The sequence below is a fragment of the Symphalangus syndactylus genome, chromosome 14 (genome assembly GCF_028878055.3).
Source record: "Symphalangus syndactylus isolate Jambi chromosome 14, NHGRI_mSymSyn1-v2.1_pri, whole genome shotgun sequence".
NCBI lineage: Eukaryota > Metazoa > Chordata > Mammalia > Primates > Hylobatidae > Symphalangus > Symphalangus syndactylus.
Window position 1 is genome coordinate 93007151 of NC_072436.2, and position 15735 is coordinate 93022885.

Genomic DNA, 15735 nt, shown 5'->3' on the forward strand with positions numbered 1-15735 from the left:
CAAGTTACAATCCTTTCAGGGAAGAGAATAGGGGTGATTCGAGATAACTGGTCATCCATATTAAGAATGTTCTGTACAGGGTTAAGAGTGGTGGCTCACACCTATAATCCCAACACTTTGGGAGGCTGAGGCGAGAGGATTGTTTGAGGCCAGGAATTTGAGACCAGCCTGTGCAACATGGTAAGTCCCTGTCTCTACAAAAAAAATTAAAAATTAGTTGGGCATCGTGGTGCATGCCTATAGTCCTAGCCACTCAGGAGGCTGAGGTGGGAGGACCCCTTGAGGCCAAGGAGGTCATGGCTACTTTGACCTGTGATCTTGCCACTGCACTCCAGCCTGGACAACAGAGCAAGACACTGTCTGAAAAAACAAACAAAAAGAATGTTCTGTAGATAATTCTGTTTATAATCCCAGCCTCATGTTCAATACAAACATTAGGCCTTAGGGGCCGGGCGCGGTGGCTCACACCTGTAATCCCAGCACTTTGGGAGGCCGAGGCAGGTGGATCACGAGGTCAGGAGATCGAGACCATCCTGGCTAACATGGTGAAACCCCGTCTTTACTAAAAATACAAAAAAAATTAGCCAGGCGTGGTGGCGGGCACCTGTAGTCCCAGCTGCTGAGGAGGCTGAGGCAGGAGAATAGCGTGAACCCGGGAGGCGGAGCTTGCAGTGAGCCGGGATCGCGCCACTGCCCTCCAGCCTGGGAGACAGACTGAGACTGTCTCAAAAAACAAACAATCACACAAAAAAACATTAGGCCTTAGGACATTAATGTAGAGAGAGAGTTTGAGATCCCTTATCTTCTGTATGATGGAGACATTTAGAATCATATTTCCTTTGCATGCGATCCACAAATTAGAAAATGCAAGAGTATAAAGAGGCCAAGGTAATTATCTGGACAACAGTTTATCCTGATAACCAATGAGCAACTAGTTAATTTGTTTTACCTAAACTATCCATATATTCACACCCCTAAAACCCTTTATCTGCTGCATGATGACTAAAATCTCCAAGAGAGGCAACATTTTCTGACTCTTGAAAAAATTAGTTATTTCCAGTAAAGTACATTAATATTGCATATTTCCAGTTCCAAGATACTTTTGATCATAGCATTGGCTAAAAATATAGTAATCACTTTTTTAGAAGAAAAATAAAAAGATTCTAAAGTTAATTCTAATTTCAGGAACACCGAAATGTGAAAAAAGTATGTACTAAATGTCTTAGAATTGAGAAAACACTAAAAATATTTAAGAATGCATTAGAGTTATGAAAGTTATTCTTATGAAGGCCTTAGGGAGTGACAGGAGTCAGAGAAAGGTATACATGTGGGTCATTATGTAGGGATAGTATGGTGGCCCTCAGCTCTGGTCACAAAGGTGTAGCATCCAAGCTCAAGGACATGGGGGAAGAATACTAAAAGCAGAGAAAGGAAGCTTGAAGACAGCCATGGGTCATGCAGGGGTGGGGCACAAAGATACATGACATCAGGAAACTGGTCTAGGTCTGGCTCTGACCCCAAATCATCATAAATAACCAGAAACCTACAAGAAGTTACTAGGGTGGGCTCTCAAACGTCTGAAACTTTTCCTGGCTTATTGTTAACATAACAGGCAAAAGCACATGACCTTTCAGTTAGCCTGCTTGAGAAATACGCCTGAGTGTTCCACCTCCTTAAACACTTTAAATTATATTTAATCCCATTTTAGTGTAATGTTAAAATATTTTTAATTCTATGTGTTAAGAAATGCAAAATGTTTTGAGACTGAATATCAGAGGGTATAAGTCATTAGATGTTACTGTGTTAGCCCAATAATTGGCTCCTTTCCTGTAATGGATGAATCTGCTTCAGAATGGAAAAAATAAATTAAACAGAAAACAAATTCTCTACATAAAGGTCATATGAGCTTTTTATAAAGAGGAATGAGGTATTACAAGAAGTTTACTGAGCACCTGGTATTTAGTTCTGGTGGCTTGCTTCACTCTGTAAATGCCAATAACTAGTGTTTGTAAGTCTGAACTATTATAATGGCCACTTTCATGTAATAATCACATCCTTATTCTCTAACTGGAATAAACACCATAAAAATTGTGGGTACTATGTGACTAAATAAGTGAAACAAATATCTTTTAACAGTTTGGGAGTAAGAACAGTGTTTGAAGATGAGAACAGGAAAAAAAAAAAGAGGCATTTTGGCTGGGTACGGTGGCTCATGCTTGTAATTCCAACAATTTGGGAGGACAAGGTGGGAGGATTGCTTGAGGCCAGGAGATCAAGACCAGCCTGGGCAACATAGTGAGACCTTGTCTCTGCAAAAAAACAAAAATAAAAATTTAGCCAGTCATGGTGGTGTGTGCCTGCAGTCCCAGCTGCTCAAGAGGCTAAGGTTCAAGGATCACTTGAGCCCAGCAGGTTGAGGCTGCAGTGAGCAGTGATCGCACCACTGCACTCCAGCCTAAGAAACAGGGCAAGACTCCGTCTCCAAAACAAACAAACAAAAAACACCAGAAAGGAAAAGCGGCATTTTGAATATTTTTGGCAGTTTTGATTCTGCCTTCAGAATTCACTTTGGAATCTACTTTCAAAGACTTAACTGGATACAAACTGTTATAAAACATCTTCAATGTGTCTCTGGATATGTTTCCAAGTCTGCAGTGTGTGTCTTGCAGGTGGAAGATGGGATGGCAGTGGTACACAGGAAGGCCTTCCTGCAAAGGAAAAGTCAGAATTTAAAGTCTTAACTAATGAATAGAAATTAGCAAGATGAAATGTGGCAAAGGAGTATGGAAGAGCCTTCTTGGAAGGAGGAACAGAATAAAACAGGCAGAAATTGGCAAGTCTTCAGATGGGGGCTGAGGCAAAAAGAGAAAGAGGAATCTCATAGATGGGCACGTAGAAGCTGTGAAGGGGTGAATAGAGCAGTCAAAATCATGTTTAATCAGGTTTCATCAGACAGCTTCTGTTAATTCAGTTTTGGGGAATGTTCCTTCCTCTCATTAATTAGTCCCTTTGTCCTAACACATGTCATGACTTCTAACATGGCCTCAGTAAAGAACAAGTCAATAACTAACCTCACTTTTCTGTGTTTGCCTTTTTGGCAAGTCACTGTCTTTCTAGCTTTCTTCCTGTACTCCATTCCTGATATTCATTCCTGTTCAAGGCTCCATTCAGTGCATTTTGTTGCTTGTTTGGCCAGTGGTCCAGGTAGCTAACAACTAGTTAAACTTAGTTTATACTTGTTGATCGTTCTTTGCTAGAGAGACTACAGTTACTCAAAATAAGCACTCTCTTAGTTTTTTGGGTTAAAAAAATGATTTTAAAAAAATTGCGAAGAACCAAGGGCTAAGGGCCAAGGAAGCCAATAATAATGATAATAGCTACATAGCGGACATTTGTTGGTTGCTTCCTCAGTGTATTAGTCCTGCCTTCTCTTCTCCATGGCACTTTTATTTCATTCGGGGAATCCATTCCTCCCCACACAGCCCATGTGCTTCCAGAGAAGCTGATCCATTCCCTGGTTCATTAAAACTAACCATCATATTCCATCTTCCTATGCATGACTTTTGGTTCCAGGGGAGGCATGTGATTTAACCAAGTAAATGTCAGGATATTTTGGGACCAAGTTATTCTCTCTAGATATGGACAAGGGAACGTGCACTTCTATGGAGCTGTTGGCAGCCATCTTGTGATCATGAGGATTGCTGGCTTTAGAATAAAGCTGTTGCTACAGAAAGCAGAGTGGAGATGGAAGGAAATTGAGTCCTTAGTGATATGGCTGAGTTCTTAGGGACATAAGACTTAAAGAATCTGAATTCTTAGTAACATAAACTAACACCAAAGTGTACACTACACTACCTCTTGATTTTTCAATTTTATGAACCAACATATTCTCTTATTGTTTAAGCCAGTTCAAGTTCTACTTTTTCTGTTACTTGGAATATAAAATATTTTATGCCATACAGTTACTATTTGTTAAGAGCCTACTATGTGCTAGGCATTGTAATGAGTGTTCTACAAAGAATAATTCTCACAACCATTTTGGTGTTTTTTGGCTTTTTTTTTTTTTTTTTTTTTTCAGTCAAGGTCTTGCTCTGTTGCCCAGGCTGGAGAGTGCAGTGGCACGATCATAACTCACTGCAGCCTTGAACTCCCAGGCTCAAGTGATCCTCCCACCTCAGCCTCCTAAAGTTCTAGGATTACAGGCATGAGCTACCAGGCCCCAACTGTGGCAAAATACACATAACATTACATTTTCCATTTTAATAATTGTTAAGTGTACAATTCTGTGGCATTAAGTACATTCACAATGTTGTAGAACCATCACTACTATTTCCAATCACAATCATATTTTGAGGTAGGTATAATTATCCTCATTTTACTAAAAAGGAACTTCCTCAGAGAAGTGCATTACCCAAGTCAGACCACCAGTTAGTAGCATAGTCTGATTTAAACCCAAGTCTGCCTGCAAAGCCCATGTTTTTCTGCTTCATTATAGTGCCAAATTAAATTATCAAGCAAGGAAACAGGAAATCTTGATCAAGTTACCAGCTCAGGGTCCACAACATAGAGATTAGGATCTTGGGAGGAGCAGATACAGCAAATAGGAAACAAGGTAGGAATAAAAAGTGATCAGAATCCAAGTCATCAAAGGTAGGACACGAGAGGCTGGAGTCAGGGGGAGAAGGGAAACCATTTAGGTTCATGAAGTAGTGTTAGAAAGGGGCCTCATCAGTGGCGGCTGCAAGAATATCTGGTTGTACTTGTTCACCCTACTCTGGTTTATAGGTGAACAATTGTTGCCCTGCCTGCTTACTTCCCCAAAGGATCCTGACCTGAAGTCTAATAACAAACTATATTTTAAAACAAAAATACCCTCAATTTTATGTTAAGCATTCATTAAAATAAGTCACTTAATAAAGTTGATCTGTATCAAGAGGGAGACACATCCTGTGGTGGGGCCTGGTCCTTTAAATGTGGTCTGTAATGACTAGAGAGCTCCATTTCCTTCTTGTTAGGACAAGATGGATCCAAATAGTTTCCCCACCTCCCTCACTGTCCCCACACCCACCCGAAATCACAAGCTTCTGGGCTAAAAGCTATCCATCTTTGATGAGTATCTCATAATTATTTACTTTTTAACTAAAGCTATTAGAACTCTAGAAGGTGTTTAATCTGTTGATCTGTTTGTTTTCAAAAATCTGACTCCTTTCATTTGTGATTCTGGGTAAGTAGCAGCTTAAAGGATTTTACTTAGACAAAAAGATCAGTTCCCTAATTTTCAATTTCCGTAAGTGTAAATTTCTAGTTTCAGAGGCTGTCTTGAAATGGGGGAGGGGAAGTTATGAGAATGGATTGGGTAAGACACCTTGATGTTTTCACATCCCAAAAACTGGTACTCTATACCAAGGCCTCTTCTCCAGCTATGTACAAAAACTACTAATATTTTCTCAACAATTATTTTATATATAAATATATGTACTGACCTTAATGATTCACTCACTGTCCACTGAATAGCTAGGAGACAGAGACAAGAACCCTATGGAGCTGCCGGGCATGGTGGCTCATGCCTGTAATCCCAGCACTTTGGGAGGCTGAGGTGGGCAGATCACCTGAGGTTGCGAGTTCGAGACCAACCTGACCAACATGGAGAAACCCCATCTCTACTGAAAATACAAAATTAGCTGGCCGTCGTGGTGCATGCCTGTAATCCCAGCTACTTGGGAGGCTGAGGCAGGAGAATCACATGAACCCAGGAGGCGGAGGTTGCAGTGAGCTGAGATCGTGCCATCGCACTCTAGCCTGGGCAACAAGAGCAAAACTCTGTCTCAAAAAAAAAAAAAAAAAAAAAAAACCCTATGGAGCTGATGCCATTTGACATGGTTGCCACATGTATGTGGCTAATCAGCCTTCTTCCTCTAGAGCAGCATTTGGGGAGTGAATGTCCATCATATGTGTAAACAGTCTCTTCAGTAATATAGTTTTTCTGGAAAACAAAACATAGAAATCTTAATTTTTTTCTCCTTATCTTTTCAGTTTTCACCCTTTCCTTCCTCTCCATGACCACCACTCCTTTCAGTAACCTATCTTGTTTGGAGCCATGGGAGATGAGGGCTGTGCCATGCTGCACAGCAGATAGCCCAAACTAAGCAATAGGATGAAAGAGAAGCTGAGAATGGACTGACTCAAGTCACGCAGGAGTCTTGGGAAAAGAAGTGATTTGGCACTCCTTCAAACCAATATTCTTTAAATAGCTGAGGGCAGAGAGACATCCATTTTCTATTAATATAAAATGTATAGCTCTTTATGGTCAAAATAAAGAATTTATTATATGCACCGAATATCACAATATTTCCACTTATTTGGAATTATCTTTCATTTAACATTTGTCCCATCACTGATCACTCGAATAGCAATAATTACTCACTCACCAAGCAGAGAGGTAAATTATACTTTCAAAATCTTGCTCAAAAATCTACTTACAATTTCTTTTTTTCTCCTAGTTTTTATGCCCTAAAAACAGTTCTAACTTTTCCAAAGTACTTATTCTTTCTTCATTTTTCTTTTGGGAATTTCTGAGCCAGACAATCTCATGTAGACATGTTCTGGCTTTAAAATGTAGAAAATAGCCAACTGTCCCACAAAATAGTGTACAATTTTGGGGTAGAATTCCAAACACAAATCCTACCACCACCTCTTTTTCTAACCAGCTTTCCTGAGGGAGCATGCACACCTGTATCTATACTCCAGTGAGAGAACTCCAGTACTATTTTATTAGTAAACAGTCAAACAACCAAATTTAAAGTGAAGCTTGTGTCATGGCTGGGTAGAGGCTAGAAAGCCTACGTTAGGCCTCTTACTTTTCCAACTCCAAAACAAAATCTTAGGACCCCTCCAAGCATGCCAGAACTCAGAGTGAGAGTGAGGATAAGACAAGAACAAGATTCAAGCAGAGAGGTATCAAGAGCTGAGCACAAGTCCACCTACCTGACCAGGTATCAGGATGAGGCTGGCCTGCCAGACCCCTGGAGTTGGGAACAGAAAGGGGAGAGAGAGGAGGAAGATTGGAGCTTCTCACCAGAGGTACCCATCTGCCTCTTCCCCTGTGACCCTCACTGCCTCTTTATTTACCTAGTACAAGGGGGAAAATGTGCAAAACAGCCTCTTGCTCCTAGGAGTATGAGATGAAAAAGGAGGCATTAGATCCTGCCCGAAATGAAAGTGAGTGCCTTTCAATGTCATGATCCCTTTCTCTAGTGAACTGTCCCCAGTGTCTCTGAACAGACTAGTCACTTCTTCCACGTGGAGGATTTAATAAGAGAGTAGATAGAGGGGCAGAAGCTTAGGTGGGGGTTCCCTTCTTTATGAGCTCTGGCAGAAATGCAGGGAGAAAAGCTGAATATCCACCAGCCCCCCACTCTCCAGGCCCTCCTACTCTCTCTTTAACAACTGGGCTAAATAATCAAACCTTTGTTCAACTAAGACTGTCCAATTAGGAGAGATTAGCAGTTCCCTCAGTTATTGCCATTGCTCCACTGTAACTTCCTGAGACCAGTGAGATGCACAGTTAAGCTCTTCTTCCCAAGATTTTCTTATGGGTCAGGATAGGTCATTAATCAACTTAACTTCAAGACCATACTGCATCCTAGGCCAAATATTCACTCCCCAGTCTATTTTCCATCAGAAATTATGTCATCATATTGTCCAAAATTGATCAACAGAGATTACTTTTGAAAGTCCAAATAAAACAACAGAGTGGCTGAATATGGAACAATGTGAAGCCCTTCCCATTATTAAATTCCCGGGGAAATTCAAGTCCAAAATGAATTCCTCTTCCTATTGTCAACAGAACTCCAAAGACCTTAAAGCCCAAGATACTCTTCTCTCTAGTTTCCTGATCTTTTCAGTACCTGTCAGAGGGCTCTCCCTCAAAGGCCTTGGGGTTCCGAGTCCTTCAGCAGCCACTGCATCTTCTTCCATTACAATGGGTGTAGCACTTTTAGTACCTTCAAAATTGAAGTAATCCACCCAAATCTCTCATGTCTCAAAAATGCAGAAGCAGATGTGACTCCTATAGTAACAGCATTATAAAACAAAATGATGTTCCTAGAACCCAATGTTTAAACCCTTGTTGCTGTGACCTATCAAAGACTTCAGCAGGCTTAGTGTTCTCTTGGGTAAGAAGAATAATGTAGAAGAAACAAAAATGAAGAGAGAACATCTTCTTGGTTTCCTTATTGCCATGATGCCTTTTAGAACATGTCCATTTTCCAACTGCTACATGTGAATTTAAATTTAGTTGGGATAAATTTCTCATCAAGAGGTTAATTTTTTTTTTTTTTTTTTGAGACGGAGTCTTGCTCTGTCGCCCAGGCTGGAGTGCAGTGGCACAATCTCGGCTCACTGCAAGCTCCGCCTCCCGGGTTCACGCCATTCTCCTGCCTCAGCCTCTCTGAGTAGCTGGGACTACAGGTGCCCGCCACCACGCCCGGCTAATTTTTTTTGTATTTTTAGTAGAGACGGGGTTTCACGGTGGTCTCGATCTCCTGACCTCGTGATCTGCCCGCCTCGGCCTCCCAAAGTGCTGGGATTACAAGCGTGAGCCACCGCGCCCGGCCTAAATTGTGACTCTATGTTATATTCAATAAGAACATAGCTGACTTCCTATAAAAATGTTCATCCTCTCCCCAAAAGCTGTAATTTTTTCTAGGGACCTATATCCCCTCTATCCAGTTCATCCCATCTGAAGCTATAAGAGCAAGTCTGATTGGTCTAAGAGTAATCTCCCTCACCCTTGCCAGAGATTAATTCAAGGATGGGAATAGGGCCTAGTGAGTTACAAAGAGATTTGAGAAGGTTTTCAGTGGTAGCATCTCCAATGTCTATAACTTATCCAAGTCTTCCTCTCTTTCTCAGTATCCTTTCCATGTTTTGAATACTTCTATTTCCATTTCCCTTTTGAGTCAGGATCATAGTGGGGTCTAATGTGTCCTCTGACATGTGCTGTCCCCGTAAAGCCCCACTTCCTTTAGCTTTCAGATTCCCTAGCCCTTGAGTTACTTGTGCTGCCTCGTGCATTACTTTCTGCCATTTCTTTCTCTACTGCTGACTCCTGTTCCATTTCTTTCTATCATTCACTACTCCTTTCAAGGAGGCCCAGATGAGTTTTTAAATTTTAACCTGCTACTTAAGTGAATCCAATTATTCGTCTAGCACAGGTAACTTTCAACTGCTGCCTTTTTGTCTTTTTTTCCCCTAGGCCTATGCATTTGTTTTCTTACCTACTCCATAGATTCTTGAGAATCTCCCATTCAAAAAAAAAAAAAAAAAAAATCTGCATCTACCACAAGATCCTAGCTAAAATATTGAGTGGAGAAATCCTGCACAAGAGGTCTCCTCCCATCGGTTTCAACTCATGTCTAATCACTACCTATTGTTGTTCTGCCTCTTTCCTTTGGTGGTGTCTTTCTTGCATCTTTTTAAGTTTTTCTAATGCTGTTCATTTTCTAGCCTTTTTTATCTTATAACAAAAGCATACCTGGCCAGGCATGGTGGCTCACTCCTGTAATCCCAGCACTTTGGGAGGCCGACATGGGTGGATCACTTGAGACCTGATGTTTGAGACCAGCCTGGCCAACATGGGGAAATCCTGTCTCTAATAAAAATACAAAAAGTAGCCTGGCGTGGTGGCATGCACCTGTAATCCTAGCTACTCAGGAGGTGGAGGCTGCAGTGAGCCAAGATCGTGCCACTGCACTGCAGCCTGGGTGACAGAGTGAGACTCGGTCTCAAAAAAATAAAATAAAATAAAATAAAATAATTAGCTGGGTGTGGTGGCACGCACCTATATTCCTGACTACTCAGGAGGCCGAGGCAGGAGAATCACTTGAACCAAGGAGGTAGAGGCTGCAGTGAGCCGACGTCGCGCCACTGCACTCCAGCCTGGGCGACAGAGCAAGACTCCATTTCAAAAAGAAAAGCATACCTGCTTCCCCACATACAATGTCCATGTAATCTTTTTTTTTTTTTTTTTTTTTTTTTTTTGAGACGGAGTCTCGCTCTGTCGCCCAGGCTGGAGTGCAGTGGCGCAATCTCGGCTCACTGCAAGCTCCGCCTCCCGGGTTCACGCCATTCTCCTGCCTCAGCCTCTCCGAGTAGCTGGGACTACAGGCGCCCGCTACCACGCCCGGCTAATTTTTTGTATTTTTAGTAGAGACGGGGTTTCACTGTGGTCTCGATCTCCTGACCTCGTGATCCGCCCGCCTCGGCCTCCCAAAGTGCTGGGATTACAAGCGTGAGCCACCGCGCCCGGCCGTAATCTTAAAATTCATTAAGGCTTGGGAGATTGCAGTGAGCCAAGATCGTGCCACTGCACTCCAGCCTGGGTAACAGAGTGAGACTTCGTTTAAAAAAAAAAATCATCAAAGCCTGAAATGAAACCACCACCACCACCACCAACAGTAACAATAATGGCCAGCAGTTTACTGAGCCCTGACTATGCACAAAACACTGTTCTAAGCACTTTATAGGTATTAATTTGCTTGATCCTCACAGCAATCCCACAAAATGAGGACTATTATCACCTCCGTTTTACAGATGCAGAAATAAGCACAGAGAGGTTAAGGAATTTGCCCAAGGTAAGTGGCAAAGCTCCCTGTTGGTTTTCCACTCTCACATCTGCCCAAACTTCTATCACCTACCAGTCCTTCCCTAATATAACATGCTTTTATTGTTTTGGCCTAGTCTTCTCTCAACACTTAGAAATTGGTTCTGCTCAAACTGAAGGAAATAGAGACACAAAAAAACCCTTCAAAAAATCAATGAATCCAGGAGCTGGTTTTTTGAAAAGATCAACAAAATTGATAGACTGCTAGCAAGACTAATAAGAAAAGAGAGAAGAATCAAATAGATGCGATAAAAAATGATAAAGGGGATATCACCACTGATCCCACAGAAATACAAACTACCATCAGATAATACTATAAACACCGCTATGCAAATAAACTAGAAAATCTAGAAGAAATGAATAAATTCCTGGACACATACACCCTCCCAAGACTAAACCAGGAAGAAGTTGGATCTCTGAATAGACCAATAACAGGCTCTGAAATTGAGGCAATAATGAATAGCCTACCAACCAAACAAAGTCCAGGACCAGACAGATTCACAGCCGAATTCTACCAGAGGTACAAGGAAGAGCTGGTACCATTCCTTCTGAAACTATTCCAATCAACGGAAAAAGAGGGAATCCTCCCTAACTCATTTTATGAGGCCAGCATCATCCTGATACCAAAGCCTGGCAGAGACACAACAAAAAAAGAGAATTTTTAGACCAATATCCCTGATGAACATCGATGCAAAAATCCTCAATAAAATACTGGCAAACCGAATCCAGCAGCACATCAAAAAGCTTATCCACCACGATCAAGTGGGCTTCATCCCTGGGATGCAAGGCTGGTTCAACATACGCAAATCAATAAATGTAATGCAGCATATAAACAGAACCAAAGACAAAAACCACATGATTATCTCAATAGATGCAGAAAATGCCTTCGGCAAAATTCAACAGCCCTTCATGCTAAAAGCTTTCAATAAATTAGGTATCGATGGGATGTATCTCAAAATAATAAGAGCTACTTATGACAAACCCACAGCCAATATCATACTGAATGGGCTAAAACCAGAAGCATTCCCTTTGAAAACCAGCACAAGACGGGGATGCCCTCTCTCACTACTCCTATTCAGCATAGTGTTGGAAGTTCTGGCCAGGGCAATCAGGCAGGAGAAATAAATAAAGGGTATTCAATTAGGAAAAGAGGAAGTCAAATTGTCCCTGTTTGCAGATGACATGATTATATATTTAGAAAACCCCATCATCTCAGCCCAATATCTCCTTAAGCTGATAAGCAACTTCAGCAAAGTCTCAGGATACAAAATCAATGTGCAAAAATCAGAAGCATTCCTATACACCAATAACAGACAGAGAGCCAAATCATGAGTGAACTCCCATTCACAATTGCTTCAAAGAGAATAAAATACCTAGGAATCCAACTTACAAGGGATGTGAAGGACCTCTTCAAGGAGAACTACAAACCACTGCTCAACAAAATAAGAGAGGACACAAACAAATGGAAGAACATTCCATGCTCATGGATAGGAAGAATCAATATCATGAAAATGGCCATACTGCCCAAGGTAATTTATAGATTCAATGCCATCCCCATCAAGCTACCAATGACTTTCTTTACACAATTGGAAAAAACTACTTTAAAGTTCATATGGAACCAAAAAAGAGCCCACATTGCCAAGACAATCCTAAGCCAAAAGAACAAAGCTGGAGGCATCATGCTACCTGACTTCAAACTAGACTACAAGGCTACAGTAACCAAAACAGCATGGTACTGGTACCACAACAGAGATATAGAGCAATGGAACAGAACAGAGCCCTCAGAAATAATACCACACATCTACAACCATCTGATCTTTGACAAACCTGACAAAAACAAGCAATGGGGAAAGGATTTCCTGTTTAATAAATGGTGCTGGGAAAACTGGCTAGCCATATGTAGAAAGCTGAAACTGGATCCCTTCCTAACACCTTATACAAAAATTAATTGAAGATGAATTAAAGACTTAAATGTTAGACCTAAAACCATAAAAACCCTAGAAGAAAACCTAGGCAATACCATTCAGGACACAGGCATGGGCAGGGACTTCATGACTAAAACACCAAAAGTAATGGCAATGAGAGCCAACATTGACAAATGGGATCTAATTAAACTAGAGAGCTTCTGCACAGCAAAAGAAACTACCATCAGAGTGAGCAGGCAACCTACAGAATGGGAGAAAATTTTTGCAATCTACCCATCTGACAAAGGGCTAATATCCAGAATCTACAAAGAACTTAAACAAATTTACAAGAAAAAATCAAACAACTCCATCAAAAAGTGGGCAAAGGATATGAACAGACACTTCTCAAAAGAAGACATTTATACAGCCAACAGACACATGAAAAAATGCTCATCATCACTGGCCATCAGAGAAATGCAAATCAAAACCACAATGAGATACCATCTCATGCCAGTTAGAATGGCGATCATTAAGTCAGGAAACAATGGTGCTGGAGAGGATGTGGAGAAATAGGAACACTTTTACACTGTTAGTGAGAGTGTAAACTAGTTCAACCATTGTGGAAGACAGTGTGGCAATTCCTCAAGGATCTAGAACCAGAAATACCATTTGACCCAGCCATCCCATTACTGGGTGTATACCCAAAGGATTATAAATCATGCTGCTATAAAGACACACGCACACATATGTTTATTGCAGCACTATTCACAATAGCAAAGACTTGGAACCAACCCAAATGCCCATCAATGATAGACTGGATTAAGAAAATGTGGCACATATACATCATGGAATACTATGCAGCCATAAAAAAGGATGAGTTTATGTCCTTTGTAGGGACATGGATGAAGCTGGAAACCCATCATTCTCAGCAAACTATCGCAAGGACAGAAAACCAAACACTGCATGTTCTCACTCATAGGTGGGAATTGAACAATGAGAATGCTTGGACACAGGAAGGGGAACATCACACACTGGGGCCAGTCGTGGGATGGGGGGAAGGGGAGGGACAACATTAGGAGATTTACCTAACGTAAATGACGAGTTAATGGGTGCAGCACACCAACACGGCACATGTATACATATGTAACAAACCTGCACATTGTGCACATGTACCCTAGAACTTAAAGTATAATAATAATAAAAAAAAAGAAATTGGTTCTGCTCTTAAAAAACAAAGATTTACCACTGTCTATCACAGTCCATTCTAAAACTTGAACAAAATTAATTTCTTTTAATAGTGTTCTGTATTATTTCACAGGGAAAGGTATTAAAGTCAGATTCTATAATTCTTTAAAGATAACTTCTGGGTATCATTGGATTGTGTGCTTACCAGGTTTTCCCACATATACATTAAATTTAAATCCTTAGTTCCGAGTTAATTTTCACTACCTAACTGATAAAAAATTATCTGGGCATGTACTGAAGAATGAATTTTTGCAGCTTAGTGAGATAAGTCATTCATACTTTAACAAGAATATTTTAAACAGAACTGGTTATTCCTGCAGGGAAACCATATTCAGATCAAACTAATTTCTTAAATGACATAAAAGGAGTGAGCAGCTTTGAGGTGTCTTATGTAACTGACTAAGTGCTGATGGCTTGGGACTAGATGATAGAATGACAGAGGAAAGGGAAGCTGAATCTTTGAAATGGTAAAATTATAATTTAAGAATCACAGTAAATACCACCTGCCAGGTATTAAAATGATTAAAGAGCTTATTTTTTCCACACTGCTATTGTGATAGGTTTTATAAACAAATAATTTTAAGTACACTAACCTTTTAAGCACCAGTAATTAGCTGAGAAAAACAAACACAAATGTTCTTGAAGACAGAGCAAACCCTGAGGGAATTCCGTCCTCTGAAATTATGCTAAGTATTACTGAAATAATTCTAGGTGACTCCCACCCCTAAAAGAAATCCTTTTAAATTTTTCTCCTGTTTTCTAACATATATAACTTTTATGACAGCTAATTGACAGAATTATTTACCAATATAGGTGGATCTGCCTATGGATAAAACCTTCCAGGATATTTTGGGTTCTCACCAGAACTCAAAATATTGTCTACAATGCTTCTGAATGGAAAGGGCCCTGGATTGGCAGACAGTGGCTTTGCTACCAAATAGTTATGGTTTTGTCACCTCCCTTCTTTTGAGTTTAGTTTCCTAGCCTGTTGAATACAGAAATGAGATTTAATGATCTCCAAGGTCAGTCCTGACAACTCTTAAGTTCCACAATTGAGTTTGAACACTTTTACACAAAGATGACTTTAACATTTAATCCCTGAAATAAACTAAACATATGTAGAAACCAGTAATGTGGGGCTAGAATAATATTTTTTAATATCTCCCAGTAGGTGTTCCATTATTGTTAAACTGGGTTCTCTCTTGAGCACTTCATCAGCTATCATAGCTCCAAGAAAGGGAGCAGAAGAAATGCCAAATCTCAAAAATGAAGAGGATACAGTACATAAGGAAAGTTCCTGACATACGGGAAGGAGAAAAATCCATTCCTTAAAAACCCTGGGGCACGATGGAAAGAAGAAAAGGGTACAAGGAAGAGGTAATCAGACCCAGTGTGCTTACTTTCCATCCCCTCTCAGGGTGGAAACTAGAATTGAAGGTATGTAGTTCACATATGCACAGAGACATAGGGAAATCCAAGAAAGTTGGAGATAGCAGTTTGCTTCCCTGGACACGTCTGTGAAACACTAAGACCTCTAGGAGTTCTACTTCCAGCCTGCCAGCATGTTCAGTATGACATAGGGAGAAAAATGCAACATTGTTGGACAGTGGCTCAACAACTAGTAAGCCCAAAGCAAGGCTCCTGGCTCATCAAGGCCTACATGTGGTATTCGGGGAATCCAGAAGTACCCATGTGTCTCAGTGAGAACCATGAGGATCAAGGGACCTGTGGGGACTTGGGGTCAGTACAAAGAGGTTATAGTGTATAGGGCAAATGGCTCATGTAGGGATTTCAGCAAAATAAATCAGCCTCAAAAGTACAGAAATGACCAGTTTTATCAGTAATAAATGATAAATGACAGTGGCTGCCATCAGACAATACTAGCCACTCCATGCCAGAAGACAACATAAGGACTGGCATTAG